The sequence below is a fragment of the Coffea arabica genome, chromosome 8e (assembly GCF_036785885.1).
Source record: "Coffea arabica cultivar ET-39 chromosome 8e, Coffea Arabica ET-39 HiFi, whole genome shotgun sequence".
Taxonomy (NCBI): domain Eukaryota; kingdom Viridiplantae; phylum Streptophyta; class Magnoliopsida; order Gentianales; family Rubiaceae; genus Coffea; species Coffea arabica.
Window position 1 is genome coordinate 28,879,451 of NC_092324.1, and position 7,971 is coordinate 28,887,421.

Here is a 7,971-nt window from a genome sequence, read left to right on the forward strand (position 1 = left end):
TGGTCCATTACACATCATCAATGCAATGTTCTCATTGTGTGTTGTCACAATTATCTTACTTCTTCTTAATCCATTTCTTAAAGGGACCCGTACTTTATCCCAATCGTTGTAGTCTCGATTTCAAATATCATCTAGTACAATAAGAAACTTTTTCTCGGTTTCACCTAACTGCAGCATCACTTGAAGGACATTAAAATTTTCACTGGACTCCAAACACACTATGCTCAGTTCTCTAAGAAGCTCCTTAGTTATCCTAATAGCATAGTATTCTTCCGAGATACAAACTCACTCCTAGATATCAAAATGAGCTTTCACTCTCTCATCATTATAAACTAGTTGAGCAAGAGTTGTCTTTCCAATTCCACCCAATCCCACAATTGCAATGATACCAATATTGTTCTCATTCAAATTCTCTGAAAATAACATGTTAGTTATATTTTCCTTATCAACATCTCTACCATAAATAGCAGTTTCACCCATCAAAGAGGTTGAAGGCAGCCAAAATGACTTCTTCTTCACCTCACCAATTTGCAAACCCAGGGACTAATATGTTGTATAAATACCTCTAATCTAACAACCATATTCTTTATTCAAGCATTAGCTCTGCAAAAAAATACATTACTCAGCAATGAAGTTTCAATACAAGAACTTACTTGAATCGTTCTATTCTGATACTGATACTCGACCTTTATCCACAGAGCTTTAGTATTTATCTGATCAAGTAAATCATTGGTCTGATAAATAGTTTCTTGAAGCTCATCAAGCCCTTCTTTGACAGTAGGATTCTTGGTTTGCTTGTTCTCTGCAATATCAAGCATAGCCTGGATAAATAGCAGACTAGTCTTGAGCTTCTTCAGGATTTGACCATCCTACTTTTGTTCTTGAAACAGATTCAAGAACTCAGGTGAAGCTATTCGATTGAAAAGAACTTGGAGGAAGTTGGAGAGAAAAGAGCCTCCCATTGTCAACACAACATCCATACCTGCAGCCTCCTGAGAAGGTAGGATTGATCAAGGAATTGCAATTTATGAGAATGAGAAAGGGCCAAAGTTGGAGGAAAGATAGTGTAGGCTTTAATTGATTGGGAACTTTCATGGATTGTTGACTTTTGTAATAATTTTTGGTTTTTATGTAAAAAAATACTTTGTCCTTGTGAAATAATTTAGAGAAGGAGTTTAGATATTTGAGGTGATTTGAAAAATTTTAGGTGATACCCAATAATTTGTTGGGTTAACTCCATTTTGTACTTTTTAACTCTACCCAAGTTTTCACTTTAATTCCTAAATTTCAAAGTAGAATGCTTCAAATTCTAAAGTATGATATCAGTTCAATTTTAGTTCTAAAATATAAAATAAGGTTAATTACACTTTACCCTCTAAACTTGGGGATGAGTAACACTTTGCCCCCCTTACACTCAAAAAAATATACACTTTACCCTCAATATTAACAATTTCAGGATTCTGAATGACATTACCAATTTTTATTCCAAAACTAACCCCAACTGAAATAGGCATAAATAGACATCCTAAGTAATTAGAAAGGCATTGGCCACCATGATTCTAAATAGTTATCTCCTTTAAATGTGTCTAGGAATAGATAATGAAATATTAGCTTCCATGTGTAGGATATTACATATACCATAGACATTCATCAACATAACCAAAATAATATCATTGTGACTATAGTCTTTAAAGCATTCCAAAAGAGCCTACCAACAAAAGAGAGAATATTATCCCATTTGATTGGCAACTGAATTAACAAAAACAAGTTTCATACTAAATTGTCCAAAAGAGATTATTTAATAAACAAATTTCAACAACTCAAAAATTAGCAGCAACATCTTTTCATGGAGTTATTTAATCTTTGTGGACATAAAATCCAGCAATATAAGTTTAGGATAAGAACATCATGGTGCCACATCTACTATTTTGTTTTTGAATCTAGAACAAACAAGTTTAACTACTAATACTAATTGGATGCCTAAATTTAGCACAAAAAAAAAGAATTTAAGAGTTCCCTGTATTTAAATGTACCTGAAAACTTGTTGAGGCACTAGATATGGATGCTTGATAGGGTTCAAATGAAGTAGAGGCTCTATGATGTCCAATAATTGTACTCCCACAAGCCGAACCAGTTGACCACTATAAATTGGAGAAAAATAGAGATAAGAAAAATTTAGCATTTAAAATTAGATTTGATCAAGTTCTATGACTTACTAAGCAAGCTGGTTGCATATGGGGTGCATTAGAGGTGCTTCTATAGCACTATAAGTCAAAAATAAAATATTAGGCATAGTAAAAGGATTTGAAAATGGTTGTTATATTCTAACAAGCATACCTGATCATTAGGAATAAAGCATGTTCCGGTTGACATCCTAATACCATTCCAAAGACCATTGCCACTGTATGGTCATGATTAATCCTTCCTCTACCTCTATTTCCTATCCCTAGTAACTTTGCCCCACTTGCATTACTAATTATAGGTCCAGAATTTGCAGCTGCTTTGTTTCTTCCATTTGTAGTATCAGATTGACTCCGTTGGGTACCTAAACTAGTGTTGCCAATATTATTTCCTTCCAGCACTTGTTTACTTAGTAGTCACCTTATCTTTCTCATTTTAAAGATTTGCATGAATTCTCCACCTACAATCTCTTGCACACTTAGCAGTCACCTTATCTTTCTCATTCTTAAAGATTTGCAGCTCAAATCCCTTTTGGGTGGAATACATTCTAAGTGCTCTTTTGTATATATTTACTGTGAGACAGTGTTAACTCCACATATAGATCAACATTTGCCATATCCCTTTCCTTATCAAGCTTAGGAAATCTCACTTCAGTTTCATCACCAGAGGAATTGGATACTGCTTCTAGAATTTCAGTATCACTCTACTTAGGTTCATGATGTTTATTTTCATTTCTAGCAATAGTGAAGGCTGCATAATCCTCAAAAATCATTCGAGCATATTCAGCATACTCACAAAGATAAATCTTATGTGCTTGTACTATTGCAACGTCATTCTCTCCAATAGGATCACATATATCATCAATTTTGTCTGCATCCAAGAAAAACTCTAAATCAGACCCATCATCAGTTGATAAGTTACAACTATCATAGTAATTGTAATAAAAATCATCATTAAGGCTATCAGTATCCGCATTTTCAGTTTGTTGACCATTACTAGTCCCTTATTCCTCACCACCCAGCATATTAGTATTACTGAGATTCCCTGCATTCTCCATTTCTATATTTCCAACTCCATTCACAAAATTATTCTCTAAAATTACCAGGAAATGAATTACCATCCCCAATCTCATCTAAACCCTATAAGTTTGGTCTATTTATATCTACAATTATATCACCAACATATAATGTAATATTCGGTTCATCTCTAGAGAACCCAAACATCTCAAGAACCTGGTCATCTTGGTAATCACTCTAAAGTCACCATCTATAGCCTTATATCTAATAGGAATATTGTTGGGAAGTTGCAGAAGTCTAATACTTCTGATAATCATAATTAAACTATTACCCTAATTCTTTTGAAACCAAATTTTTATTGAATATTAATTCTAAACAGCGTAAAATTAATTCTAAACAGTCTTTGTCCTACAATTCAACTGGGCATTATAACGGGCTAGCCAATCCATCCCTAAAATCACATCATACCCCTTAATTGCCAAGCCTATCAAATCGCCCAACAATTTTCGTTCCCCAACGCAAATTTCACAATCCCTATATACCAGGTTAGCAATTAAACTTTTGTCTCCAGTAGGCGTTTTAACTTCCAAATCATAAGGTAACTTAATTGGTTTCAAGTCTATTCCATTCATGAAATTAAGGTTTACAAAAGAATGAGTCGCACCCGGATCTATCAAAATCTTAGCTAAACGGTGGAAGACGGGAACCGTACCTTCAACCACCTCAGTTGCATCTGATATCTACTGATGATCTAGCATATAAACCCTATTCGGTACCTTAGGTCGACTTCCTCCAGCACTGGTCTATTTGGAGGTTGACTTTTCTGGCCTCTGAGTGTTACCTCCAATCTTCGTTTTACTTGGACAGTTCACAAGTTGGTGCTCCGTGCTACCACAAGCCAAACACTTTCCAGACTTTCTCCAACATTCATTCTCAGAGTGGTTGGATTTTCCATAATATCCGCAAGTGACTTGAGGGGTCACGGCTGAACCACTAGAAGGCGCTCCCCTAGTATGAACCGGTCCACTACGACCTCCTCTGGATAAATCTCCCCTAGAAGGTCCAGTAGTCCTTATTCCTCCCATTCCTCTTCCAACTTTAGAAGGCTGTGAACTCTTACTAGTCTGTCCAGAAGTGCGACTAGAAAAGTTCATCTTCCTATTGTGAAAGTCTTTAACTTGCATTCTTGCAGTTTCCACTCGCTGCGCTTTCTCTGAAGTCTCAGTAAAGGTGGAGATTTGGGCTGCAGCCAAGCCCTCCTGAATCTCTACGTTAAGTCCCTGCACAAACCGCCTTATCCTCTTCCTTTCATTGGTTACCAATTCAGGGGCATACTTAGAAAGCTTAGTAAATTTTCCTTCGTACTCAGCTACACTAAGGGTCCCTTGTTTCAACTTGATAAATTCATCCTCTCTCTTTTCTTGAATAAGGGGTGGAAGAAATTTTTCATTAAACTCCCTCGTGAAATTCTCCCAAATCCAAAGGATTTGAAGTCTCCCCCATTTTCCTTTTATTATGTCCCATCAAGCACGAGCCACTCTCTCAAATTGGAAAGCGGTAAAATTCACTTGCCTATCCTCAATATAGTCTAAGGCGGCGAATATATTGGTCATTCTTTCCAACCAATTCTCCGCTACCTCAGGATCAGGTTCACCAATGAATTTAGGCGGATTAAACTTCAAAAATCTTTCTAAGGCTCGGTCCTCTCCTCTTTCCCGTTCCCCAGGTTGGTTAAGTGGTCTAGGACCTTGCCTATCAGCTAAGCGTTCTAGGATGTCAGTCATTCTATTGATGATAGTGGCCATTTGATTTTCCTCAATATTTTCCTGGCCTTGGGTCGGTCCAGTTGCCGATTCCTGGTCATCTCCCTGAGGTTGGGCCTGTCTAGTCCCTCGCCCACGGTTTCGACCACTTCTTAGTCCTTCCATAACCTAGGCGTGCCTAGTGCAAGAAATGAACCAATTTCACGAGAAATGCTTAAAACAAGAACCAATCACGAGAGCATTGAAAATAACAGTAATTTACATTCATTATCACTTCAAGTTCATACAATTAGCAAGTCATGGGAAAATTACAAAAATATAGCACGCACGGGCTACAAAAGTACTTTTAGTCACAGAAAACTATAGTAAAAGCAAGTGCCACAAAAATTGGCCACACAGTCATGCAAAATACAATGACCTCCGCACTTAGCATCACCCCTACTAATCCTATCTACACCAGTCAAAAGGGTCAAAAGAGTCGATCACTAGGGATCTAGTCCACAGTAGGACTACCAGGCGGAATCTCCTCCTCAGGATCCTTCTCCGGATCCTCCTCAGGATCCTCCTCCTGGACCGGGCTCTGAACTATATCCGCCACTCCCTCTATCATCTCAGTGGCATCAGCCATGATCTCGGAAGCCCGATCATGGACCTCCTCTCCTAATCTAGTGAGTCGAGCCCTAATACTCTGGAGCTCCTCACGAACAACTGCAGCTGTAGCCACCTCGCCCTGTACTACCTCCTCAAGCTCAGCGATCCTCTCGCCCTGAGTACTAACCATATGTCTAAACTCGTCCACCTCTGCCTGTAAGTCTAAGTTGGCAGTCACCAACTGACGACGCTCATCGTCCAATGCTAGCACAATGTGGTTCGGGTAGGCAAATGTCACCCTACATGGGCAACGAGAATATCTATCATAAGGCGTATATCGCACACGAGCTCCTCCCCTAATAGCTCGGTAGTAAATGGGCCTAGAAAGCTCTACATGACCATTAGCATAGCCATTCCCGTTAGTTGTCGGAGCTCCGTTTCCATTTTCCATCCCTGCAAAACAATTACACTTTTTGGTTAGAACCTTAATCGCTAACTCGCACGGATGTCACTTAGGGTATGTCCAACTCAGTCACTAGTTCGCCCAAATATCACTTAAGGTATGACTAAGTCGTCTGATCTCAGATCTTAAGGGTAGAGTATCTAGTATGTCTCCCATATAGATCTCTAACCTAGTGCACTGATACCAACTGTGACGTCCCCACTTCTCCCTAAGGCGAACCAGAGAGTATCCACGGAACGTCTACCCAGCTCTCGCCAAGACTCAAGCAGTTTCCAATCAAGCTTAAAGCAAAATCATTCAACAACACTAGATAAGTAAGAAAGTGCGAAAAACTCCCAAACTTAACAATATACATAACGCTTATCCAATCATTACATTAAATTCCCAAAAGGTACATCAGTACCCAAAATATACTACATCCGGGTACATCAAATATCCAAACCATATATTAGGTTTCCGAAGTACAACCAGTAAGAGATCTAGCCCAAAATATATAAAAACCCTAAGCCAGAAGTGTATCAAAAGAGTTCCTCCAAGTATCATTCAATGCCCAATCCTGTTAAGGAAAACAAATCTACAGGGTGAGCGAAACGCTCGTGAGGCCAAGGACCACATGCAAGCAAATAGTTAAAGTAACAAGCCCAATTAACAGGTCAAATAATAAAGTACAAGTAATTGCCAATTCCAATGAAATGTAAACAGAAACAATTCAAGGATATGGTAGCTCTCAGGAGCTAAGTTCCACTTGCATTGCCAAGGTCATTCGTATACCTTCCCGCGATGACTCTCCGTCAACCGGTGGGTATTTCCAATCTGTAGATCACCACTTACTTCCCTCCATCCATCATTTCACCCTCTCGGATTTGTAACCAACAGGCATGTAAAGGCGATACTCTACAAGTATGCCAAGCAAGATCTCAAAAGATCAAGTTTCAGGTCCCAAGATTTACCAAGTTTTCCCGACCAAGACCTCACGATTGGCTGCGAGATTACGAGGTATAACCATTGGGTTTTGGACGTCCCCACAGGTCAGGTTTTCAGAAACAAATCAAGTTTTAGTCGATGAGATTTTCTCTGCATTTGACTTTAGGTCATGTACATGTAAAATCCAGCAATTTCATGAAATTCATGTAGCAAGTCATGTATTGATCCAAGTAAAGGAGATAAAGTGTGGTAAAGTACACACTTTCCCCAACAAGTACAGTTCAAGTAATAACAGGTTCAAGTAGAGTTCATGTAGGCAACAGATCTCAAGCGAAGTGCAAGTAAACATGCACTTGACACTCACCAATATAAGTAATGAGGAAGAAATGTCCCTCGGACCTTTAGACGTTCACTGTAGGATCCTTTTGAAGGTCCTCATGTGCGCCTGAGCAAATAATAATAAACTATCATTCACAAACCCCTACTATTAAAGAAGATCATACCATAGTACAATCTTAGAAAGTCTCGTGAAACGAGCCTAACTTATCCTAAATCGAGGCTCTCAAGTGGGGTTTCAAAGTACAGGAGAAATTTAGTTTTCATCTTGGAAATTAAGTATAAATCGTTCAAGTAATATCGAAGAAATAAGGAGTACTTGAAAACTCCACTTCCTTGAAATTCGGAAAATTTCAGTTTTGATACGATACATTAGAAAAATCGTATCTCACGTTTTACAAGTCAAAAATTGGAAAACTTGGTACCATTGGAAACCTCTTCCAAAGTACTAAAAGTTCCTAGAATACACTTTTCTAAGATTCCAAATGGAAAACATTTAAAAATAAACTCAAAGTCGCTGTTTTGGTTCATAAGGCAGATTTAGGTTGGTTTTTGGCCAACTTTGAAAATTTGGCAAAATTCACTTGATTGGAACTAGCTTTTGAAATTTGGAACCCTTTTAGAGTCGCAATCCAAGTTTACAACAAAATAAGCGGAATGAGAAACGGAGTTTTGAGTACTAAGATATGGCAGTTCA